The sequence below is a fragment of the Cygnus atratus genome, chromosome 4 (genome assembly GCF_013377495.2).
Source record: "Cygnus atratus isolate AKBS03 ecotype Queensland, Australia chromosome 4, CAtr_DNAZoo_HiC_assembly, whole genome shotgun sequence".
In the NCBI taxonomy this organism is placed as follows: domain Eukaryota; kingdom Metazoa; phylum Chordata; class Aves; order Anseriformes; family Anatidae; genus Cygnus; species Cygnus atratus.
The window spans coordinates 21,087,515-21,115,011 of NC_066365.1; the positions used below are offsets into that span (position 1 = coordinate 21,087,515).

The window sequence follows — 27,497 nt, forward strand, 5'->3', positions numbered from 1 at the left end:
TGAAGTGCAATATTAGAAGGTATCATTTAAAGGAAAACTTCTCTTGAATCTTTATTAATAATACCCATAACAAGATCATGAATTAGCCATGTGAGATTTTATCTCCCTTTTTAGAGATGAGGCCCAGGTGAGATATATACTTATTAAAACAGAGGCAGTAGGACTCTATTGCCTATCTGCCAAACTGTGCGGCACCTGCCTGAAGTAACTGCGTTCTTTAATTATGTTTTATGATTAGAGCAGCTTCTTAATTTTCTGGTATGTTCTCCAGCTAGTCTTTTACTCATCTTCACGGCACATTTTACAGGGATGTTTTCAGCAATGATCCTACACACAGGAAGCAAGCTTAGAGCAATCTCAGACAGGAAGAATCCACTAACTTCTTACACAGGTGAGACTAGAAACCCAAAATGAGGAGAAGGTCACAGCTGGAATGTTTAGCAATAGATTATTTCCTAAAAGGAGGAGAAATTTTAATTTCAGTCATAAAATGAGTTAGAGACATCACTTGTTTTGGCACTCTGCAGAAACTTGTGATGGGATAAGCAATACCTAAGTGAGCGTGTTACTGCTGTAATAAATATGTAAAGTAGAACTTCAAAGATGTTAATTCTCCATAACCCTAAATGCCTTTTCCTGTTCAATGTACTGTTCAGTCCATTAAGCGTATGTAACTCCTACAATCTGCAGGCTTCTATTTAGGCCCTACTAGGGGAGCAAAGTGCCTGGACTTTGGCCAAGCAAAATAAAATACATGCTGTGAAATTCTGTTTAACTGCAGAGAATGAAATTACTACTGCAGAATAAGCTTAATAATGCAGTAATAATCTACCAGCAAAAGCTACACTGGGGAGAATCGATGTCATTTTAAATCCTTGAGGAGGCATGATGAGTTAGAGTGATGCTGAAGGCTGAAATCATGTCATCCCTAATTTGTGCTGGATACCCCACTTCACCAGTGATTTCATCAGAAACAGTGGCACTGGCATGAAATTAAGGCAATGCGAATCGAGAATCAAAATCTTATAAGCATTTTTTCATTTATGTTTAATTAAGATCTGTTTCTGATCATTTATTGCTATTAATTCTTTGCATTAGTAACAAACCCAGCTATGTCTCACAAATCTGAAGAAGCCAAGGAGAGTATTAGGTATGGCCTAGAGCAACGTTTAACTGCAGAATGAGATCTGAGTGGACTCATTGGGGTTTCAGGCATGATTTTCTCTTATCTGAACTCACAGACAAAACACTGTATTAATCTGTTGAGAAAAGGTGTAACACAAGATACCATGCATCTAGTTTTGGCTTCACTTTATGTTAATTCCTTCCTTCAATCTTCATCTTAGATCAACTTTCTTGTCTGTGGTATGTGCTCTGGACTTCACAACGTAATTTGTAAAACAACATTATTGAGCACAAACCTGCTCTGTGCTTCTGCCTATCCCACCCCCTTCATCTCCTCTCTTTTATCTCAGTGAAATGGGTTTGCTCATTACTTGTCTCATCCTTCAACTTATTCAAAGTATGCGTGAAGAGATGTTATTTTCTTTTCTTGTTGCAAACCTAAAGCTGTCTGGTAGAAACAGTAGTACTCAAGGTATTATCTAGGGTTGTTAGAAATTAATTTAGTACAACTTGTGCAGAAAGTCTTATTTATCAGTGTACTGGATATAATGCTGACGTTACTTTGTTGTAGCAAGAGTTATCACTGGTTGCCTTTCAGTATGTGGTGATTCAGCTAAATTTCCATGCATGAAAGGTTTGTTCTCTCATTGTATCTTCATTGCACCGGTGTCTATAAGAAAAATGTAAGCTAGAGCAAAGATGGAATCGACCCCATCAACAGCAGATTCCATTCCTCCTACCTTGAATGCCTTTGCAGTGACTTTCGGGCAAAATTGAAATCACCCAATTCCTCTGGTCAGCTCTTGCCAAGAACCTTATTTGAGGGAAAGTAGCAAAGATCAGAAGATACAGGAGCTGCAGACAAAAGGCTGTGCTATAAAGTACTGAAGTACTTCAAAAGTACGGAAAAGTTATACTGGAAAAAAATCCCTTTGTATTTAAGTGCATCTAAAAATGGTCTTGAGGCTACCAAAAGCATGAGCAATTTGCCTAGTATCAGGTGACGGGGTTCGACTCAGCTGGCACAGACAGCAAACTGCTTACTGCTGAGCAAGGATAGCATTTATGACATTTTTTTTTTTAATGAATAAAGAATCGAAGAAGAATTAGAAAATCAGATTATTCCCAGAATCTACCAATCAACCTTTGTATTGAATTTTGCCCTTTCTATTAATTTTGATGTTCCTTTGTCCACACATGATACCTTATACAAGAATATTTTTTGATTTGCACCTACACAGGTCTGTTGGGACCTTCACTAAGTTGGAGACTTTGACCTCTATCTTTGAAAGTGTTTAATGTTAATTAATGCAGTTGAAGATAATGGCATTTTTTCTGCATATTTATGAAGGCCAGTGTCTGCAATTTTATGAAAAATTTGCACGTAAGGCAGCTGGTTTAAAAACTTAGTTTGCATATTAGGTAACTTTCATGTGTACTTCCAATGTCATTATGAAATAATGCTGTTCGGTTTACTGTTCACAAATCATGAAGTGCTATGTATTTCCTTGTAAGACTGCTGGAAGTTTTGCAAATAATGAAAAGGAAAATGTGTTTATCTAAGTCTTTCTCTCTTTCTGTTTACCTAGAAATATCAATTCCAAGTTTTTCTCACAAATATATACTACATGTAGGGAGGAAAAGGCAAGTGTTTACAACTGGGATGGGGAAATTCTGGCACATTTGGCAGTGTCGAGCTCTGTGAGTTCAGCAGCAAGCTGCTGTTTATTTTATGTTTGTCAGCATGAACCTATGTAGAACATGGCATGGTAGAGAGAACTTGGAATGTCTCACCTGTCTGTAAAACTGATGTGTTCTTTTCCTTTTGAGTAATGGTTTCCTGTAATTTTTTAGATCAAGTGCAAATTCCCTTCCCCACTCAGCCCCTACTGTCATCATAACTGTTTTTCTGGATCAGGCAGAATTATACCAGTGTGCTGCTTAATTGGAAATGATCAGTTCGGAAAAGCTCTGGGGCCGTAAGCGATGTCTGAGCCTGAATGAGGCTTTAACATGGCTTCATTGTACCACAGATATTTGTTTACCTTTACTGTCCTTAGCTTTACTGGTTTTGCTTCCTTTTTTGTGCACCCAGCTAAAACCTAGTTGTCCTTCCAGGCACAAAGACCTGCAAATCAGCTGTCCTATTAAACTGATATTGTCAAATATATTGTGAGCAAACGAGTCACACTCTTCTTATCAGACAGGGATGCTGATCACTATGCTAGTGCTGTTCCCAGGCAAAGGAAGGGGCAGGCATTGTTGCCTGTAGAGCTTCGTGTTTTTTTTATCTGCTAGTCAGGGCTCCAAACCAGACTTCTGGGACCAAAGGAAATCAATATTCATATTATTTCAGCTTTTGCAGCTATCATATCTGAGAGACATTCTTCATGTAGGAATTCTGGCTACAGTGTATTGCGTGCTGTGCCTCCGAGAAACCCACACAAGCTGCCATATTTTTCAATATGCCAATATATATTGGCATATTGAAATATATAATATTTATATTTAAATTTTTATATTTATTTATATTCTATATTTATTTATATATATTTATTTATATTTATTTATATTTTAATATATTTAAATATTTATATTTATATAATATTTATATATTGAAATATATAATATTTCCAATCTGCCATATTTTGCACGTGATATGCACAGCCATCAGTGCTGAAAGCAGTCTCAGGTCAAGAGTGCAGGAACTGTCAGAAAGCACTATTTTTCTGTCAAGTGAGCAAGGACTTTTTGTGGAAAGCAAATGAAACCACAGTATTTTTTTCATTTGTAAGCGTCCTTTCCAGTGTTCTTCCATGTGGCTGACCTGAAGGAACCAGGTGGCCTCTCAGATCCCATGCTTGGGAAATGGATGAAAATTGCAAAAGTAATGTACTGCATTCATTCGCCAGGAAAACCTCAAAACTTTAAATGTAAAGAGATGCCATTTCGCAGCTGCTCTGTATTATCACTGGAGTAAGGGTTTTGGTTAGTTTGATTCAGCAACAATTAGTCAAAATCAGTTGCACAGAAAGGTAGTTACATGAACCTACAATTAACGGGCTAGCCTAGAAAAATGTTCATCCCACTTGGCATAGTTTTTCGTGGGGGATTAAACCCCCCAATACATTTGAAGTGAAGTTACAACAAAGAAAGGATATAAAGGGAAATTATGAAGAAGCCTTATTTCAGTGCATGTGGAGCTCTTTCTCTAATTACTCCCTATATTATTTTGGCTCTGTTGTGTCAGATATTTGGAGTAAGTTTCTCTCTGTGTGATGGCAGATTAATCTGTGTTTTTTGACAGAGGAATGGCATTTTTCACAATGTGAAAATAAACTAATTTGGATTTCTTTATACCCTGAGTATGACAGCCTTGTTTGTCAAAGTAGCAGAGGACTTCCCCAAAGACTTGTGACACTCATTCCTGGCCACGTCAATTTTCACTCTTCTGCATGTTTCCCTTTTTTCCTTTCTCATACAGGATTAAATGTTTCATTGGAAGAAAAAAAAAATGGATGACCTAAATAATCAGATAAAAGGTTGATTGTAGAGTAAGCAGAGGTAGTATGGAGTTTACAAATTACTTGGAAAAAGTGGCAAAGGCAACCTCTCTCTAGCTTATGATTGGATTCGTAGGTAAGTTAATTCAGATAAATTGAAACAGAAATGTTTAAAAGAAAAAAAAATTACATTGTTGGGACACTTTTTTTTTTTTTTTAATTATTGTTTACCCAGTCAATTTTGCACTTGTCCTGGTTTTGGCTGGGGTAGAGATAATTTTCTTAATAGTGGCTGGTATGGTGCCATGTTTTGGATTTAGGACAATAATAATGTTGATAACACACGGATGTTTTAGTTGTTACAGGGCAGTGTGAGTCAAGGACTTTTCAGCTTCTTGTGCTTTCCTGCCAGCGAGGAGGCTGGGGGTGCCCAAGGAGCTGGGAGGGGACACAGCCAGGGCAGCTGGCCCAGAGGGATGTCCATCTTGTCCTATGGTGTCACCCTGAACAATGAAACAGGGGGGGTTGGCTGGGAGGGTGGGCAACTGCTCAGGGGCAGGCTGGGCATCAATTGGCTGATGGTAAGCAATTGGATTATGCGTCACTTTTTAAAAATTATTATTATTACTGTTTTCTTCCTCTCCTTAGTAAACTCTCCTTATATTAACCTGTGAGTTCCCACACTTTTACCTTTTTTTGATTGTATCCCCCACCCCACTGGGGACGAGTGAGCAAATGGCTGTGTGGTGCTGAGCTGCCTGCTGGGCTAAACCACAACAGCACTCCTAACATTAAATTATTAGTGCTGGGGGTTTGGGGAATGGATAGTGAAGTCAGCAAGGACCACTAGATATATCAGATTGTATGACCCCCCATTTATTGTGGGACACTGCATTCACAAGGAGACCCCATGTTCAATTTGGTAAGATAAGAGCATTTCCATCCTTGAGAGACTGAACTGTGTGCTGGCAGCAAGAGACACCTGGTGTCACCTGTAGCACCTTAAGAGATGCAGAGAATATCCTGGCCTGATCTCACAGCTGGCCCTCCTTCCAGCAGGAGGTTGGACTAGAGACTTTCCGAGGTCCTTTCCAACCTGAGGTTACCTATGATCATAAGAAGGGACACTCTTTTCAGTGCTGCAGGAGCAAAGGAAAATCCTTAAAAATAATAGCCAGTCTGAGAATGATTTCCTAATATCTAATATTTGTCCCTATAGACAAATATTGTCTATATGCACAAATTCATTGATGGAGTCAGTTATGTACACGAAGGAGAAGCAGCTTTCTCCTCACCTCTGTAGATGAATGCCAGGAGCGTGAGTTTTGTGTGTCTTATTACAGTACTATGAGTGTTATAAGCAGGTTAATAACAATTCCATTCAGTCTCCAGTCCACCCACGAGCAGGGGATTCATAAATTCACCAACTAATTAGCCTGCAGAGACCACAAGGAGGATGCAGTCCCACATGCCTACAAACAAGCCAGTCTGTACTGTACATAACTCACGCCCTAAGAACCTTATGCTAGTTAATATAAGAGGCAAACGTGAAGCACCATAAGGGGAGAGGGAAGTAATTAAATTAACTCTAGGGGAGGTTTCTAGGGTATTTTATTCATTGCTTTGAATTCCAATTAAAACTATGTATCTAGTGAAGAGCTCCTGAGGACAAGTTCTTTATTTGGATCTGGCAGTTGGATGGTTTCCTTTTCTTAAAAGGAGAAAATAATAGGATTGTCTTTTATAGATTCTGCAAGTTTTTTTTGTTTTTGTTTTTTAATCCAGAATGAAAGTTGTGATGTAAAAGGTATGCCTACAATTTAGGTATTTTTAGGTATGATGCAACTCCATAACTAACTTAATGAACAGACTTTGCAGTTGATTCAGTTGGTACTATGCCTGAACAAAATAGGCTTGGTCAATTGAAGACCATCAGTGTACACTGGCAGTCATGAGTTCATGTGACTGTTCTTACTCCAAATGCTCTCATGCTTGATTACTGTTTTCTGATGGGAATGTTGTTTTTCTCCCAGCAAAATATCTGTTAATAAGAAAACATCTGAACTTGTTTCAGATCAACAAGTAAGCTTCTGAAAGGAAAAAAATGTATATGTGTTTTAACATAGGGATGCAAAAGTTATTTGATTTATTGATGCCAGTGGTGAGAGCAAAAACGTGCAATTAATTCCGTTAAGCCTCTGCTACCAGATTGCTGATATCTGTAAAATCTCCATGCACTTTTCTGAGGTAACCAAAATTTCAGTACTGTTTTGTAGCACAGGGGTTACTCGTGTTTATTTTAATATTACAGTTATTACAAATTACCATTATCATAACCCAAGTATTGAAGAAAATGCAATACAGTGTTTGCATCATTCTTGTAGAATGACTTAGAATTGCATCCAAGAATATAAATGATAAAATTTGCTTTAATTTTCAGTTGATTCACCTTGTAAATGTGTAGATGTGTCTTCTGCAGGTAAGATATCTCAGACTTAAAAAGATAATTTCCTTTTCCAGTGGAGCTAAGACTTCTGTAACAAATAAAGAATGATTGTGGTATGAAATTCATGAAACAATTAGTATTTTCTGAATCCTGAGAACAAAGTGTTTTTAAGAAAGGACATCAAACTTTAGCCTTCAAAATATCGGTCAGGAATGGAAATCCATGAAAATGTTATTGTCAGAAACTAAGTGCTTAACAAGCTTCTTATTTTATTTTAATGGACATTAGATGCTGAAAACAGATTTCCACCTGTGACAAACCCTCAATCTCTTTGTTTTTTTCCTCTGAATTTGAAGAGAGTTCAGTTCTAACAAGAATCTTGCATCTCCTCTTTTCAACGCAAATGTCTTGAGTCATAGTTTAAAGCTCAGATCTCAGATCATTGCTCTGTTGGTGTATTTCTGTGTATTTGAAGAAGACTTTGGCAGCCTGAATGTTACTTTGTTCTGTTTCAGGGCTGTTACCTGGACCAGTACTACTCTGCTGTTCTCTGCAGTAAGCATTACCCACCAGAGGGAGCCGAAGCCAAGAACTGTCAGATTTTGATCTGCCTTCCAGTTCTCGGAGCGTTCCCTACTGCAGGTATTCTCTTCCACTTTGCAGGAGTTTGGATTCAGATCTCTGTCCTCAGGTTAGCGTGGGAGCAGGTGAGAACTGTGTGGGAAATCAGAACTCAGGTTGCTCTTTGACACAACCATGCTCCCTCAATATTGGGACAATAGAAAAGCAGGGCTATACTTGACTCCTTCTGAGAGGTTCACTTAAGCATGAGGTCCAGCTGCTGCTAGTGATCTCTAGCAAGAGAAAGAAACCAGCAGCCAGTTTGCTTTGCTCACATTTGCAGAAAGGAGCTGGATTTAGTCCATGGCACACTTTATTTTTCTTTATAAAAATGAGGCCTGTGAGTGTTCTTCAAATCAACGAAGATAAACCATGCTCAAAAAAATAAAGTAACTAAGGTATTCATTCAGTGCCTGCCATCATGGAAAATAATGCCAGAAAAACATTTGTAAAAAGCAGCAAAAATCTTCCCATTTACCTTCCCTGAATCATTCCAGATGCATGACAGTTCTCTGAACTCTACTTTTAGTAAATATGAGTTTGCAGAAAGATTTCATAGCAGTGTGTGGTTGAACTCTGGACTCTGGTGGCTGTCACAAGATTCACAGTGGTTTGTAACTCTGTTGGTGCATGCAAGTTAATCCTTTGTAAGAACATCACATAGTTCTTACAATTCCTGATTAATTTCCCTAAAACTGTTTTAACTCATTGTCATAATGTAAAATGAAAAGTACAGTACAATGGGATAAGCCACAACTAAATACAGAGTACTAAAAACAAAGTGTTAGATACCTACAGTACCTGAAGTGTCTTCTTTTTTCTTTACCTAAAGATTTTAGAGCATGATTTCAAGAGATTTCCTAGTTGCTGGAATTGCTTATAAAGAATACAATGCTGCTGATAAGTCTGGATGGCTTAGATGAGCATTCAGAAGAGTATAGAGCTAATTTTTCCTGGATCTCTCTTGAACTGACAATATAAATGTCATTGTTTCTACATCTACAGGACCAAACAGTAAATCCTGTAGAATGGTGACAATAAAATTTGCATGTCATTATAGTGTATACACTACTAATTGCCATCTGATAGGATGACTCATTTGAATTTTCATTCACTAAAAATGGTGGGCTAAGGCTAGAATTAAGAAAAAAATCATTTAAAAAAGGCATGATATGCTGACACTTACTTAGAATTACAGTGGTGTACTGTCATTATGATTCCCTTGCCACAAAAAAAAAAGAAAAAAGTGCTGTATTTTAACCATCTTAATGTTCGAAATTGAAGTCTTCTGACTTGTTCATATCATTACTTAGAGCATTACATCCATTAGCTTCAGTGGAACTCTGCCTTGAGAAGTATTTTACAGAATAAAGTCATTTATCAAGGAAGGTCCAATCTCACAGCAGTTTAGGCAAGTATCTTCCATTCTTTATAACTTGGGCCCTAGTATTGCAATTAAAATGTTGTGGATCAGTGATACCTGCTCAGATTCCCTGGAATCAATGGAGATCTGTTCAAGAGATCTATTCAGGTAGATCCAGACAAATTTGGAATGATGAACAGATAATAGTTCCATGTGTTTTCTGCACGACTGATTGTGGGTAGACAGCCTGTTAGACCTCCTATGAGATTACTTTTCAAACTCAAAATCTTGTCATACAAAAGCAGTAACAATCAAAATAAATAACCTCAATTTCAACTCATGTTTCTGTTCCTTGACAGCTTTTCAAGCCCCTCAGAGGAAGATACAAGAAAGTTGTTATCAAATTGCTGTCTAATAGAGTTTGCTTTATGGCTTTCTCAGTTAGAAATTGCCATATATACTTAAACATGAAGTTTTAATAGATTTTTTTGTTTTATTCTGTCTGGATTCTATCTAACTTACAAAGGGCTCATTATCCATATTTCAGCATTACAGAAAGGATGACTCATTTATGTGTTTATTTTGCCATCAATTTAGTTAAATAATGACATAACTTCTTGGGATTTTTTATAGGCATTTTCCAACATTTCAATGGGAATTAATCTGTCAAGTGTAGTAAATAGAAAGACAAAAGTAAAGATTTCAGAAAGATTAGCAGGAGACTCCTAAATTTGAAAAACAAAGCAATCCTTCAATTATATAGTTTACAATGGTTCCTCCTCAGCAATGGCTGTTGAATAAATAATAGAGCTATATGACACTTTGAATGTACATTTTAGGATTTTCTTAATTAAAGAAAATAGAAGGAGAGAAAATCTTACAACTATTTTTGGAAGAGAAGATAGGTTGTATTATAATGCCTTTCAGATGCAGTTACCTAGCTATGAAGTGACCCTTCACTTCTTTTAGTTTTCTTAGATTGCTTTTTACTCTTCTAATTATTTTTGACAGCTTTCTTCCTTTGTTTCTGCATTTCATTCACACTGACATTTCAGTTCTCTCATTTGTTTTATTCTTCTCTCTTGCTTTTTGTGGGGGCGATACTTTCATATTCTCTGTTTTCACATTTCACTTCCTTTCCCCTCAGAGTTTTATTGTCTCATATTTTATTCTGAGGCCAGGGAAGAGAAAGGAATATATGGCAGCTGCATGCACAGGAAATATGCTCAGTTCTGTGTTTGAACCTGTACTTTTTTTTGGTTGTTATTTCAGGTTTTGATCAGACTGTCTCATGCCAGTTACTGTATGAAATACACATTTATTCATTAGATCCTCTATACACAGGGATTGCTTCATACTTACATCGAGGAATTCAGTGAAAGATTATATCCTGTGCGCACACAGATTAGTTGAAAATATTTCCCCCCACTGAAAACTTAGGACAAAAAAATCCCTTTTCAGAATTCAACTAAATATGAGACTTCTGTCATCATATTTTTTTTTTTGTTAGATCTGTTCATAATTTCTTTATACTTCCTCCATTGGTCTGTATTTACTGTTTTGTCATTATATAATCCAAATGTTAAAAGGGAATATTATTAAGAGAACATTTTGTAGGTATGAATTCCCTCATCTCCTTATATCATCTGCTCAACAGTCTACTATGTCTTCCATTAATAAAGTGCTAATAGAGATACTTCTTCTGAACATAAGTTGAAGGGCATTCTTTCCTGGTTTGATGTGCCAATCCAGCATGCAGTGTTTGTTGAGATTGTCAAACTGAAGTTTCTGAGAAACGGATTTGTGCTAATGCATGGCAGGAAGTGTTCTCTCGGTGTCCTACCGTTATTCATCATTGCTCTGTGTAAACATTGTAGACACTGACAAATTATAGGTTTTTCCAACTATGACTAGTCCACTTCTCAACATACAACAGTAGAAAAGGGTCATCATAATTCCTTCTGCAGTGTGTTTGACAGGATTAGAATGAGGAAGTCCAGTGTCTGCCACTCATAATTTGATTTTCATTTGCATTGGAAATTTTCTATATTAAAGATAGAAATAGTTTCCAAGGACAAATTCAGTCTCAGGGAGGTAAGACAAAGTGTTAGAAAAATTCCATGGAATAGGATGAAAGAAATACAAAATGGCCATATTTTCAAGATATTATAAAGAGAATAATCCAAAGTGCATATTGATGTATTAAATCCCATATTTTGTCACTGGTACATCTGAAGGGTTTAAATGCTAGATTTGCAGGTGGTAATGACTTTGGGAGCATAGCAAATCATAATGCATGCTGCATGGAGGTTCAGTACAGGCAGAGACAGGGGCAAAACATTTCAAAAGAAGGAAAATCAAACCACAGTAATCCCAGCTACTGTTCATGGTGTTCTTTTTTAGCATTACAATGTGTGGTTAATTAGTATATATGGCAATCCGATTGAATAAAAACCATATTTTTTATTCATGAACAGTCACTGCAAGAATAGTAACATTGCCCTTCCCCTCCTCATCATGTCATAACTGGCATGAAAAGTCCAATCAGGCTGCATCAGAGCTTCTGGGTTTTATTCTGTAATGTACTCGTCTAGTTGATTCTGACAATAGAGACCTGATATTGCCACATACCTCTTGCACTGTGTTGCACATATACATCTGGAATTTGGTCTGCCTTGTATATGTGCTTAGTCTTCAGGTTTTGTTTGGTGATGTGACAAAACAAGGCTACGGATAACTTTTCTGTTTTAATAGACTCTTCTTTTATTTTGGAATGGAGAAGCCATGGTGTTCAGTGCTAGCAAAAGTGATGTGCTTGCTAAGCTTGGTATGCCAAGACTCTGTGACTGCTGTTCAGGGAACAGCAGGGAACTAATGACTACTTCCTTGTGATTTTCAGGAAATGAAGTTTAGAAACTATATTCTTCTCTAGAAAATGAACCTGTGCCCAATTTGGTGGCCTATGATGTCTTCAAGAGCACCTTTTCTAAATTCTTTAGGAGCTTTTTGAAAATCATACTGGCTGCTTTCCAGCAACTTTAGGTACCTAATTCCTTGTAAAAATCTGTGTTTTTATCCCTTTTTTACCCAGCCAAGTTCCAATTGAAGGCAGAAAATTTCAGCAATGACCTTATTTGCACCTGCTTCATTAATCATCTGGGCTCTCATCTCATAGTATTCAGCTATATTCCAAACACTAATACCACTGAGATAATGTTCAAGAATGTGAAGACCATAGGCATTTGACCAAGTTACCTTCAGTTCCTCTTGGAGGTGAGTGGTTTAATTTGTTACCATTCGTTCAATAAAGGAGAATTGTTTCTATGGATCGATTCACTTCTAATAGAGCCATGTAGATGGAAATCTCAAATGACCAATATTGTCATTCCATATTCTTCAGTTACTGCACAGTCTGTGCTAATGTATTTCAATAATCTCTTCTACTTTACCACGATACATTATGTCATTTCCTACTGTTTTGCATGAACATCTCTAACAAGATTGCAATGAAAAAAACACAAATGGAACTGAAGAAATCGTGGCAATGCGCAATTGTCCCAGGCAAGTTCAAAATAGGCAGCTCTCTGATGTCTAAACATTCTTTCAGATTAGACAAGGCATCATGATAGGCACAGTGCTGCATTTGAAAATGACTGAAGCCTTCAAAAGGTGGTTCTGCCATAAAGAACCGACAAAATGTACTAATTCTGTAATTTGTGCCTGAATTGTCTTGCCTGTTTCTGAAGTAGTTTACACATTGCAAAGGGCTAACCCTTTGCAATGGTGCATTCACCACTAGCATAACTGTACACAATGCTAAGCACTGCTGGAATCATCCAACTAAAAACAAGTTTTGGCTAAAGAGCCAAAGGAATCATCCTCACAATGTCTTCCTGTGGAGACTTTTTAGAATCTCTCAGTCAAGTTAAAAAAAAAAAAAACAGAAGAAGAATGTTTTTGTTTGTTTTTGTTTTGTTTTTTATGTTGAAAGCTCAGAACTACAAGAATGAACTCCTGATTTCAGTGAGACCAGGATTTCAGCCTCGTGTTGCAACCAAATGCATATTTATCTGTGCTAGGGAATTAAAGATCAGTGTGATAGGAGTGTTCAGAAGATACACAAATCAGGCCACTTTAAACTTGAAAACATAATAGGGACAACTACGTAAGATGAATAATCACCAGTCATAGATTGGTGCGTGGGTTGCTTTTTTTCTTGATGGTAATGTTATATTCAGGAATAGCAGTGCCATAGTTATTACAGTGTGGAACATAGTAAAATCACAATGCAGTAGTGTTAGAATGAATAAGGGACTTGTAGAAAGCACTGAAATAGTGCTGAGGAGGAATACAAACTCTTTGCCTTTACAGATGAAGAATTGGCCTCTTTTTACAGATTCTCCAAGGCTCATTATACAGGTACAAAATGCAAGTTTATTCAGTAAACTGGGGGAGGAGGGTGTGCATGCTTATGGATTTTTTCTCATTTATGTAAAACCTAATTAAACAGGACATTTAATTAGATAATTTATTATACAAAACAGGCAACATGCTTTCTTTTAAATTTTTACTGGATTCTATTAATTTATCAGCTTTTGAAAAAGAAGTATGCGAAGAAGCAGATGAGTCATTACATTGCTATTTGCCAAAGGAAGGAGTCGACAATTCTTGAGGGAGAACTGCTGCTTGGCCTTCCTGAGACTAGGTACAGACTTTGTGTCTGACACTGCCTCATCCATGAATATAAGTATAGAAAAATCGTATGTTAATTCCCAGCGCAACTAAGTGCTAAATAATTTTAATAGAATAATAGAATATTCTAAATAATAGAATGATTGTTTGGTCAACTGTCAATTTCATTTTTTTTGGAGCCATGATAATCATTAACATCAAAGACATTCTATTAAAATCTATTAGATACTCATGGAAGTGTCTCTAAGCAAAATTAAAAACTGAAAATAAGCAATTCTTTACGGTATATTGTGCATTTGAGTAGAAACTTCAAAGTCTAGTTAAGGTCAACTCCATTTGTTAGTTTCAAAGCTACTGTGGGACCCAAACTGTGAGCTAAGGCTGCCTTCCTTCTCCTTTGAAAATGTCACTTTCTGGGGATAAAACCCTCAAACAGTAATAAAGACTTCACTGGAGCAGGAAGATGCGACTCATTCTTCCCTGTGCCAGTTGGAGTGAATTGGTTTTCCCTAGTGTTTGTGAGGTCTGCGAGAAATGTTTGGATAAGATCTCTTGGTGCTGTTCCCAGAACATGGTTCATGTGATATCAAAGAATCCTATTGTTTTGCCAGAGACCTTTTTGTCATTGGGAATTTGGAGACTGGGTTTGCAAAGGGTCAGCTGAGGCCAGAATACGAAGACAAAGCTCCTGTGCAGTCTATTCTGGCAGGCCATCTTCTGTCAAGGGCCACTGTATTTCTTCATCTACAAGAATTAGTGACCGTAGCTGCCTAAGAAGTGAGAAGTAGGAATTGTGACTATGCTCACTGTGATACCAAGTAGCATCATTGTCTCTCTAGACATCACTCTAGACCAATGGTCTCCAAACATTTTTTCATCTGTAGCCCATAATTTTTCTCTACTGGCAAGACAGTCCTGGGTGAACTGAAGGTAAGCACACTGACAGTTTATCTCGCTACTTTTCATGGACCTCATAAAGTCTAGAGCTGTAAACAGTCTGACTTCTGAGTAAATGCAAGAAATTTATCTTGAATCTACCATTGCTATTCATTGTAATTTAAGATGCAAGCTATCATCACTTGCTTATAATATACAAAAGATGAAAAATAATCAGGTTTTCCAGAAACCTTACAATTGTAGTGACCAACTGGTAAATGATTTGTGTATCCTTCCTTCCAAGGAATTTTGTTTCAATGAATATGGTCAAAAGGTTGTATCAAGTGACAAAAGGCAATATTTATTTTTTTTTCAGAACCTTGGAGACTGGAGAAGGAGGTAAAACAGGAAATGGAAAGACTGCAACTTGCTTGTGAAAAACATAATGCCATTGCTCAGTACTTGCTTAGTGGAGATGAAAAGGTGAGAAACAACATCCTAATATGTCAGGTTTTGCTTTAATTACAACGTGTATGCCTTTTCTTGCAAGTATGATTAATTTATATGAGATGAGGTAAGTGGGATCACTCTGTCTTCTATTTCCATGTATTTATAATTACATCTTTTGAAACGTGTTGCATTCTATGTGCTATAATACAAATAACCAAATGCCATGTCATTATACAATGTGATAAGAAATTATATCACATAATGAAACAAATTATTTCAGCATTTGGTATGATGCAGATCTTTTTTTAAAACAAGACACAAAATTCACAGCATGACAGTTTCTCTCAAATCCCAAGATACTGTTCGGCATGCTGACAGGTATGTTATGCAACACCTGTTAGAATGCTGAGAAACTGTTTTGTCCTACATGATGTTCTTTTTTTTTTTAAAATGTCACTCCTTTCTATCTTGCTCTCAATCCATAGTTTCCATTATGATCTGGTATCAGGAAGTTCTTGATACCAGATTCTTGATTAGGCAAGTGTTTGACAGTCATGGTCATAATTAAGTCCACACCTTGATTGCTTAATTTTCTAAGTGGAAATTCTATTTTTTTCTTTCTAAATATCAAATTTTACATTGTAATAAGAACTTTACAGTCTCATGGTCTTGTAAGCAGAATGACATTTTTCACAAGATTGCAAAGTTTATTAATCATCTTTGCTATTTACCCTCATCTGCGTGTATAAAGTATCCGTGGTGGACTGTGATTGTCTTTAGTATGAACAGTTTCCCATCTGACTGAGTATAGTCTTAGCCCTGTGTTCATTTAACATGTTTTACTCTAATTTTCTCGGTCATTGCTGCAGTGCGTCAACAGATCAGCTGGTGAAGTTACTCACATGTACATATGTGTACATGTACACTAATTCATATGTACACATATGGAGACATGAAAGGCCTCATGCCTGGCGCTGCATTTTAAGGTTCGTTCACCAACACCAATACCACTTAATTACTCATATAAATAAATACACTAAGAATTGAGAAAAGGGTACATATTTTTAGTTAGATATCAAATGAAAATGAAAAGTATTGATACAAATCTGCAGAAAAGGTCTTGAACTTGTGACTGACTTATCAGAGATCTCATACCATGTACACTGTCTCACTGTGTTCAGTTTGCAAGCCCATATTCTTGAAACTAGCACATCCATCCTCTTTCAATACACTACTGTCTTGACTTACATTGGCCACTGTCTGGTGCTTCTCAACTACAGCGACGAAGAGAAAATTGACTGTATCACACTGTTCAACTTAGAAACTGGAATGGTGGGTATTGTGTTTTGTAAGCTTAAATACACTGTTCACATTGAAAAGCGGCTGCTAGATGTGATATTTATAAAAATAACTGAGAGTTTAGAGTGCAGATATTTGCATGAAAGTGCTCAGAATTGATCAGCAAAGTGAGAAGTACTTACTGAACATGTTCTCTTGCTGCTAAAAATTCATGAAGTCATTTTGCCACTCATTTTCCCTTCCACCAAAAATTAGCACTTATCGAAGAAAATACTGTGAAACATTCTTCCTGTGTTTTTTGAATGAGTAGAAACCAAAGCATAGTACCCAGGTTTGCTTCTTAAAATATCTGAACATCTATCACATCTTCTGTGAGCGTGAAGAATATTACTACTTTGTGATTAGTTAATTACATATGCAACAAGAGTTCAGAACTGGAAATCCCTTTAAGAGGTTGTTTATTTCAGCAGATCTCAAATTTATTGTTATAATATTATTTCCCTGGGAAGATAAAGGACAGCCTTCCACATGGACTTTGTACCACTATGGTAACATAACCTCCAACACCGTTCAGCTTTTCCCACTGAAAATTCCCACTTTCAGCTGGGGAACATGAGGAACGTGCAACAAGCGTCCACCCAGCTGGCTACTGGTGATGCTCAAAATGTGTCCTTATGTAGGAGGTATGTATTGGCTCTGCTCCCCTCCTGCACACAGGCAGAGAGCAAATACATTCTTCGAATAGCTTTCAGAGAGAAGTTTTAGGGAAAAAGGTAGGAAGAAGGAGAAAGATAAGACTAAATTCTCCTGGAGCCTTGTCTAGGTCTCCAGCAGTGTGTCAGTGCCTTCCCACAGCTCAAGAACTGCCAATCCAATCCATTTCCCATGCCCATAGGCAGGATCGTGTATAATTAAACCAACGCTGATGTGTTTGTTTAGCCTGTCTTGTAGCATCTTTGTCACTGGAGGTCTTTAGTTTCCAAAGTAATATATTCCCGTGCTTCACTGTCATTATGGTTGGTCAGTTCTTTTTTATTTTTTTTTTCCTAAAGCCTTATTTAAACCTTCAGTGCTCAATCTGAAGGACATGAATTGTTGTACTTCTCACTTAGGTTATCCCTTTCTTCTCACAAGTAAACTTTCACTTAACTGAGGGCTATCATTCACTTCAGTCTTCTTGCTTCTGGGCTTTGTTCTATGTTTCATTAGAAGTCATTGTCTTCTACACCTCTTCTCTTGTTGCTTATTTGAACTCCATCCACCATTAAGTGTGGTTTCCAAAAGTTAGAATAGAATGTCTTAAAACAACTTCCTATTTATTCTTCTTATAAGATTTTGTCTTATTTTTGCAATGGCGCAAAATTAATGCCATGTTTATCCTGTCCTCCTAAAAATATCTTTTTTTAATTATAATTGATTATTGTACTATACTAAATAATCCTTAAAGTGCTATTCCTTAGACTAATATCAAATTAAGGATAATGTTTATCTGACATACTTAAAATGACTGTTTTTCTAAATTTCAGGTTAAAAAATGATTGAAAAATTAACCAACTGTGTACTTCGTGGCAATTACAGATGATCCCATTGGAATTGTTTTTGGAGTCATTATGGAAATCAGGTCATTCCTGAATATGTTTCTGTTTTGTTATTACATGTATGGCACACTATAATCATTAGTTCAAGTTCCTCTAATGAATGACTTGCTGAGACAGGAAAAATGAGGAAGCTGGCTAATGCTGACAAAGTGATTTCACAAAACACAAAAAATAAGCGAGTAGCTCTTGTGCTTCTGCTGGTGAATCAGAGATCAGTGATCTCTAATGGTTTTCGTTTTAAACAGAAATCTGCTTGAAATGATAGACTGAAAGAAAACTATGCCAAAGCTATACAGTCTATATTTTAATGAAGTTGCTTGTATCAGTACCATGTTCAACTGAAACTCATAATACCCTGTTATATAATGTTAATGTAATATAATAAAGGTATGATATTTATTATATCTTCCTATGTTGTTCAAAAGCATGGGGAAAATTGCAATACCACAGTCATTGCTTCGGTTCCTTACCATTGAGTATAAAAACCCTGACCCAGCAGAAGGTTAGCCCTGTTTTAGAGCCTGGAGTTAGATGACTTCAGCTTGGATACCTTAGTTAGATGCTTTCAGTCGATGCACTTAAGCTAAACCTTCAGTGGAAACCTGGGCACTTTGCTGAAAGCACAAACACTATCTTAATGGAACGAGCTTAGTGCCATCTCATTAATCAGTGTTTGCATGGCTGGCTTTAGTTCAGGAGCGTTTACCTAGCGCCTCTCCTCAATTTTGCTATGCAAGGCAAAAATAAAGTTTCAGCATCATTGTGTGTCCGTGGGTTTTTGTTGTGTTTTTTTTTTAAATATTGAACCAGTTTTTGAACAGTCTGCTTTGTGCAAATTCCATATTTTACTGGTGCACAGTTTAAAATTGAACCTCATTCAGTTATTTGTGCTGTTGAATAGGAGCATACGCTGTTGAAAAAGTGTGTAACTACACAACGCTTTTGGAGAAATGGCTGGAGAGGAAAGACACAAGCTGTTAGAAAATGATTATCCGTTTGGAAGTAAAAGGTATTTGAAAGCAGTCAGCCTAGGAGAACTTAGCTTCAGCCATAAAGCCTTGAATGAAAGTATGTCTGTCATTATTATGCTCATTAGATAATTGCATTTAGAAGCTGTGCTTAATTTAGTGAGAAGGAAAAATAGGACTAGAATCTGGGCACATTCTGCTTATCTTTATGGGGATTTACATTGACCATAAGGTTTGAGAAAGAGCCTTACTAAGTGATCTGTTGTTTTGGCAAGCATACAAACCCAATCATAATTTAAAAACTTTTTTTCCTATTGAATTTTTTTAATCAACTTCTGCTTAGAGGCTGTATTCCAAAATACCAAGTTTTTTTTCTTTTCTTTTTTTTTTTTTTAAATCCTTCATCTGGAGACTGAATAGATACAGGAATATTTCTGGTTACAGTCAGCAAGATCCTCCTGTGATGCACTTGCAGGATTTGAAGTATTAGGAAACATTCTAAGCTGCTTTTTTGTTCATTTAATTCTTGTAAGTTTTAGTAGCCTTTTACAGTTGGCAGTTACTGAAGCTGCAGCTGAATCACTCTAGTGCACTCCGCAAAATCAAGCCTTTGAAATTCGTGGGTGCTTTCTTCTCTGCTGTTGCGCCTCATGCCAACAAGTGCAGATGACAAGTCATTAAATACAAGAGAGAGCGTTATCAAAAAAAAATTATTTAATAAGAGACTTATGTCTGACCTGCTTCCCCAAATCAATTCTATCTCCATGGCAACAGTCACAAGTGTGTGACAAAATATTCAGGATTTCTCTAAAGAAAAATTAAAATACTTAAAATGTCACTTTTCATGGAAGCATCATATTTTATCCTTGAACAGGTTTCCAAAGTGCATAGATAGCACGCTTACAGGAAGCTTACAGGAAGAAGAGCCTTTTGGCTCAGTAGAGCTTCATCAGCTAATGCATCAGAGTATATCTCCTCATGACAAACAGGGCCCAGTGCAGCACAGACGTAAGAATTAACACATGCTCTGGTAACTTACCTGATCTGGCGGTGCTTTGAGAATAGGTAGGTATTTCTTCTGAAGTCGACTTTAGAGTACCTCTGGTATGGTAATCATCACGGTTTAGACTACAATTTCGTTATGATGTTCTTTATATTGAAATCACCCAGAAGTACCTTCACAGTTTACCACAAATATTTTAATAGCATAAGAGGGGAAGGACTCGAAATTATTCTCACCTTCTACCACTAAATAAAATGCAATTGTAACATAGATAAATTTGTCACTCTGGTGTACACTGTCATGAGATTACAGATTACTGCACTGGAAATCATAGCCAACAAAAGTAGGTATTTTTATTTAGAAATTGTTCAATGGTCTGTTTGGGTATGATTTCATTTATCACTATTTGACATTTCCAAGTTTTACAAAATTAATACAACATTTCTTCACAGATGCAGAAAATCCAGTGATCTAAACGATATTCAGAAATCCAAGTCTTTTGCCATTTCTAAACTTCTTTAAATGTCTCCCAAAAGCCATTTGCAGCCAGTGTCTCTGCTCCAGTGGCTAACTTATACAAGTTAATGTGTTCAACTGACAATACACTTGTTTGTTAGCATCTCCTTAGCACATTAGATCAATATTAAATCTTTGGGGAAAAAAAATAAAAATTAGGTTTTGCTTTTCTGACAGATTTTACCATCTATACATATTTGAGTACTTTTTACTTTTTTGTTATCCATTCCTAGCATTGAAGTTTTGGATCCATTTGAACACCAGCACAAAGTTATTCCAAGTTATGAAGGCTGTGATCAGCCAAATCCAGCTACTGGAAGAAGGAACAAAAGCAGTCCTGCTTGCAGGTCTGTAAAAATGGTTATTGTACTGGTAATGCTTCTACAATTCTATTTCTCACACTTCTCCAGGAAGTGAAGAAAGATTGTCTGTTAGTGTTAAACATTTAAAAGGCAAAATTCCTAAGTAGGCAATAACGTAGTTATAAAGTGGGCTGCAAATTTAGTTTTATTATTGCGGTTTTATTTTTGAGAAACGATGGGTTCTTTCTCATTTAAAATGGGATATTGAAGACTTAACCTTTGCTATCTGATGAGGCCAAAAGAAGCGTTACAATAATTTCAGGTCTGAACAACTCCAGAAAAGGAGCAGTAGGTGACAGACCAGGGAGCATGCAGCCACTCCAATAAAGGGGTCCACAGACAATTAAAGACACTCTTCAAGGCCTGAAAAGCATGTAGTCCAGAAAGGACAGGGTCAAAACCAGTCAAGGAGCAGAAAAGTCAAACTAAAGAAATAGCAGTACTAGATAATCTCTATGTAAATAGGCAGAAATTTGTTTTTGCTCATTGTTTACCGTAGTTTCCCTTCACTCTAGACTTTTAATGTCCTTTTATATTCATTTCCACCACTCAAATAACCTGTATGTAGTTATAAATACCTCAAGCAGCAAGTAAACAGCGTTTCCATACAAGTCCCAAGGAGCGCACAGCTTCTGTGGCACATTGTACAAACATGAATGATGGGGCACCTGTGGGCAAGCAAATGAATTGTGCAACTTTTGTCCATCTTGCTCCCCATTAAAAAAAACAAAAACAAAAAACCAGGCAATAGCATCCCTCCTGCCAGCAAACGTAGCTGCAGTGTTAACCTTGCTAGTACCCATCTGAGCTGCTGCCTCCCAGGTGAACCTTGTATTTTTCATTGGAATACTACAGTAGCAAGTAAATTCCAGTCTTTTCCCCAGAAGTATGAAACGAATTTGTACACTTAAAACTTGACAGATTTTTGAACTTGTACTGCATGGAGTTAGATAGCATCCTGTTTGGCTCCCACAAAAATCTCCGCCTCACTGAGACCCTGCAGGGGCAGAATAAAGTTTGGGGTGGCATTTGTAATCCTACCATTTCCTGGCATGACTGGTGACCTAAATAAAACTTTCAGTATTAGGTTTTTCCAAGATGTAATTTATACTATGGCTGTCAGGAGTTAAGATAGCAGTTGCCATGGAGCTTTAATCTTTTTTTAGGCCTTAGTCAAAGGAAGCTGGAAGTCTGCATGGTGGGTAGAACCCAGCTCAACCAAGTTTTATTTAAATTGGGACAGGATTTTATCCTAATTTCTCTACTGAAAGTTACTCTCAAGTGTTCTCAAATTCTTTTTAGTCTATTCTATTTTTCAGCAGGAGATGAGAGAGTTTCCTTTTAGGCTTCTTAACTCATGTTACATTCGAGCATAGAAGTACCCTGTTGCTCCCCCCCACTCCAACTATGAACTGTAACTTTCTCCTAGTTCTCTGCACACTTACCGTAGTGAATTCATTTACTGGTTTTACCATTTCAGTGGTAACGGCAAAACTATATGGAGGATTTCATTTTCTGTGTTAAGCACTAATTTCTATGCTGTAAAATAGGCCTTTAGTAAAAGTAATTAGAATTTGAATCGTTGCAAATGCTACTTGTAACTTCCATGATGTATATGTAAGAAAAAAAAAAGTGTGCAGTGCATGAAGCGCATCTCTGAGAAGTATGAAATCGGCTGCAGTAAAGCCTTCTGCTGGAGCAGCACCATCTCCTTCCTTGCTGTTTGCAGCAGAATGGAGATGGACTCCTGTCTAACGTTTGCAGTTAAATTCAAAACATTGCTGACTTTCTTAAATCTGAACTTGCCCTACCAAGTAAACCAAAAGGACACGGGAAAAAAATGTAGAATTTGTCAAAACAAGTTTCTAAAACCCCTTTCCCTACCAAAAATTAGAAAGGATTCAGATGTAATATGAACTTGATTTTAAAAAGAGACTTGGATTTAGAGATAAATGACAGCTTCATTTAATGAAAAAATTGTCAAAGCTTCCACAGAATAGAAAGGTCTACCAGCCAGCTCTAGTGGAAATCCATAATTCTGTAGCAGTTCCAAGGACTGCAGGATAATCAGAACATCATTACAAAGGAGATGATTTCAAGCTCATTGAACTCTCTTGTGACATACCATGCCTCTTTTACAACAAAATAAGAAATGAAACATTTTTTTCTTCTAGGAGATACAAGTCTGTGGAACTTGATCAGTTGTATCATGTTTTTACCACTGACAGCAAAATCTGTCTAACTAGCACTGGACAGAAAAAACAATTCTTGTGGGTTTGAGTTACAACCTCTCTCTCAGCATCTTAAGAAGAGCAGATGCAAAACCAACCATCAATTCCACTGAAAAAAGACTTCTTTGAACAAGAATCCACTAGCAGTGAGGAAGACCTTAAGAAGAATTAGACTGTCCAATGATTAAAAACATAAGGAGTATCTCAGATCTCTTAAGACCAGCTATTCAAAGAGACTTAACTGTTCGCTATGCCCAAGAAAAGCTATGCATTGTAAATAGGATTTAGAAAGCCATTTCTCAAGGAAACAGCTTAAAGTAACTCAGAAGTTTTGAGAAGGGAGGTGAATAGGCTATGAGGTGCTTATCTTCAAGATCAGATGCTTTACTCTGAATTGCAGAGCGATACACACCTCCATTCGAGGTTTTTTTAACCTTTCTTCAGTTAGGCTTCTATAGAAAAGTCTAAAGAAAAACAGCAAGTGCAACTACTTTTGTAACCTCACCTCGCTAGTCTAGTGGGAACTTCCCAACATACATCTCAGTTTCTCCAGTTGCATTTCCACAGGTGAAAACACCCTTGCCCTGCCTCAGATTTCTTCCACAGGGACTAACCAGGCTTGCTAGTCCTGATGGAGAAAGATATAGATATTCTGCTTCTAAGCTATTGCATGGACAAGTTGTTTTTTTATTGCCGGCCCATGATACTGTATTTTTTTTTCCTGACTACATAGGTACCTTTCAGGACTAACATAACCAGACACTTGAGTTTAACGCAGGACTTTAAGCAGATAGTATTAGCTTTGACATACGCAATAGAAGGATTTCAGACATACTGCCTGACATGATAAAAGTATCTTTGTGAGCTGGAGGAGCTTTTATCATTGCTCTGTTAGATCCAGGTATGCAAGGATAAAGAAAGGGGGGGGAAGATGAAGAAGGGTGGGAGTCTACATGAAATTGCATTTGGAGGAAGAAAGGTTTTTATATGGAACTTACAATATTTTCTTCAACCTGAGGTGCCAATATCAAAAACTTGCTGAACTCCCAGAGATGAAGACCTCTTAATAAAAGACATCTGTATGCAGATGAGAGGAAGAAAGAACCCAAAGCCCTTCGCTTTGCTGATGGGGCAATCGCTGCGGTTTTATCAAGATAGACTGGTTGGACTTCAGGGGAAACTGAACAGCGTGCAGTTCAGCCCCGCTGAATCTGCGGAACAAAAAGCCAGATTGGCTTTAAAAATCTGATCTGTTGCAGTCAGAAGTGGTACAGCTACAGAAGTGCCAAACCGCTCGTTTTTAAGTACGCATTCAGGCAAATGGTAGTTGTTTCTTTCAAGCTGAAACTACGGGCTTTAAATGGAGAAAAGGTCTTCAAAACTAGAAAATGCCACCTTCTTTGCAAAGGCCCTTTCTTTGCTTAGATAAATTCAGGGAAGAATAGAGCATTTCACTTACCACTCTCCTGTACTAGTTTCAAGACTTGTCAGTAGCACATCACCATTTCAGGATGTGTAGATTATTTAATGTTTGGCAGAAAAATACAGTTAAAATTAGTTTGAATACAGAGGAATCGTCATTGTGCTTTTTAGCAATCAACAGGTATGAACATATGGCAGCATGCAAAAGACTACCTTTAAGGTATTTGTACCCGTTGCAACTGCTAGGTTACCATATTTGAATTCAGGCAGCTCACGCAATAAAGTAAGACACAGCAACTGGAGGAAACTTCTACTGATCTTGCATAGTATTCAAGACCTGTCCAGAAAAATGCAGTGACTGCTGGAGATACCAAGACAGCCTTACAATACAGGCAGGAAATATTATTAAATTGTTCATTTTGCTTTCAAAATGCTGAGCTTTCTATTAGGTCTATTTTTTTTTTTGTTTTGGTTTAATGCTTGGTTGGTTGAAATTGTTATTTTTGTCAAGATTAATGAAACTGGTCCATGGGACAGTGCTCAAGAAAAGATCTTGCTCTGATGCCATTCTTTTAAAATAGTTATAAAGACCTTTCACCACTGATGAACTTGCATTACTTTGAAACTGAAAGGCAAAAAGCAGGAACTTAAAAATACACCGTATTTTCATAAGCTTAAAGAAAACAAAATATAAGCTTGACATTTGATCCATGCTGAATTAAGATGAAGTATTAATTTCCAGAGCGGAAGCAGTTTCCTCTTTAGTTACATATACTTCTATCAACTTCCCAACACAGTTTGTTGCCCAGATTTTATTTTAAGAATCTAGTTTTACTTCATGATAGCCAATGCATGTCTTCAAGATGAACCGACTAAAAGTTTGTATTTCCTTTTCACTTTGCAAGTGAGGTTCATTCCTTTCAGAGTAGGAGCTCAACGTTAAGAAGCAACATAAGAGTTCTCTACTTACCTTTGATTTCATAGTAGCATCTCACATGTGTCTTCAGTAATTACCATTGATCTTGCATGAAAACAGATGCAAAACCACAAAATCTGGGTTTGGTTAGAAAGGTGGTGAAATGCTGTCTAACAGATTGTATCAGGTCTTTCCTCATACAGGTTCTAGCAACAACTTACAAGTATTTAAAAGTGGTAATTTTAGATGCACCCATCTACGTTTGAGGCACACTGCTTATCTGCTTATAAACTAGTGCTGAATTACTCCTGCATTTGAGTGATTTCAGGTATTGGGCAAAGCAAATGCTGTTTCCCCAGCAGTATCTTCACTGGGAACCTTGAGAATTCATATTCCCTACCAGAAGGGCCATTAGCATAAACGAAAGCATCCCTTTGTTAGAGATATTTGAGCCACTGTCAGAATCTAAACTTTTCTGTACCGCCACAGCATACGCTAGTCCTACTTCAGCGATTACTCCAGGTGATTATACAAGGCCCACAAGCCCCCTTCTTCTCTGCCTTGAAAAACACATTCTTGATCTAGCTAGCAGAAATACAAGTGTACTTTCCAAGATAAATTAGTAATGTTAATAGTTACAATTTCACTTGCATTTTGTTACTGCAACTTCGGTGTTTACTTAAATGGGTGTGTTTCTTTTTTGTTTTCTTTTTAACACTAGGAAGCATCACCATTTTATGGACATATTACACGTTGATACAATCCCCAGCCCAAGCCTTCCAGTCTGCCCAGGAAGGAAATTTAAGGATTATTAAGCTGTAACAAATAGAAAAAGGAGTAATATGCACCAAGGAGAACTTGAGACACTCATCTGCATCGTTCTCTGGACAAAGTCCCTAACAATGATCCCCTCTTTGCAACCTTATCACGCAATAGCCTGGAAAGCAAGTCAGGGCCTTAGAGTAAGGTTTACATTCCCTCCTACCCTGCTGATGGTCAAAGGCCTTGGGGCCGTTTCCCCCAAGTGCAGTTTACTTACTGCAGTGTGGATCTCCCCAGTGAAGCTGGTCCACTTAAACTAAAACTTTAAAGCTCAGAATATTGGCTCCACACTCCCCTGCCATATGTTAACTAATATTACTCGCAAATGCTAAAATCCCGTTAAGGAATCAGATCCTAATTGTGGAAGTAGGCTCAGCGTTTTATGTAGCTATAATATTCAGAGACCTGCACGTTGATTCATACCATCTGGCCCAGCAGCGCTGAGGCTTTCGTTACGCTACGTGCAGCGCACCTAGCCCTCCAGCCCCGGCCAGCACAGCCCTCTAGTGGAGATGGAGGATTGAGTTGGGAGGGTATTCATCCACAGCAGCTTGCTTTTGCTCCTCTGCCTTCCAGGCTGTTCTCAACTCAGCAGTGCATTTCAATCGTACTTGGCCACAGATGGTGTCACTTCTTCATCTGTGCCCTCACGAAAGACCTTAGCAGCAAAGAACAGAGACCTACATGGACTTCAGAGCACTTCCAGCCCACCTAGAGATAACCTGCACGCCTGCTCTATCTGCCCTGCCAAGACTGCCAGGGCACAGGCAGTCTAGTCTCTCAAGGAAGAACACTCAAGCATAACCCTAAGTATAAGCTTTGGTATACCATTTATTTCTCCTCTGTTAGTGTCTCCCATTGCAAAGGAGCAGAAGCAGCTGTTTCCATCTTTTTTCTACCTCCTCTAGGGGGTGGAGGAAGTTAAAAAATAAACTTTTAACAACCAGCTAAGTTTAGACACTATCAGCATACTTCAGAAAAAGTAATGTTTAATGTTAAAGCCCATCAGAAATCTGCTAGGATTTGTCTATTGGCTGTATGCCAGCCACACTTTTTTTTTTTTATCATCATCATCAATACTTTAAGTGAAAGCTTTTGCTTTCAGGCTTTTTGGATAGTTGCCCAAGTTCAAGAGCTATTGTGCTATACTTAAACTCAGGTGTGGCCACACACGTATCAAAATACTACTGAAGGAAAGCAAAGTTGATGTCCCAAAGAATATCAATCGTATTCCAGATCTCTAGAGATTACGATGATGATTTCATCACACTTGCAGTTTCTGTT

At 37.4% G+C, this 27,497-nt stretch overlaps 1 long non-coding RNA gene across 2 annotated transcripts; it reads left to right on the forward strand.

Moving 5' to 3' along the window:
• The first annotated feature begins 13,265 nt into the window (after nucleotides 1-13,265).
• Nucleotides 13,266-18,665, forward strand: LOC118253469 (uncharacterized). 2 transcript variants are annotated; one of them, XR_004780436.2, is made up of 4 exons: nucleotides 13,266-13,477; nucleotides 13,651-13,763; nucleotides 15,003-15,109; nucleotides 17,902-18,665. It is a non-coding gene; the product is annotated as an uncharacterized LOC118253469 (long non-coding RNA). The 2 variants fall into 2 exon arrangements; XR_004780437.2 differs by lacking the exons at nucleotides 13,266-13,477; nucleotides 13,651-13,763 and adding an exon at nucleotides 14,544-14,680.
• Nucleotides 18,666-27,497: the final 8,832 nt, after the last annotated feature.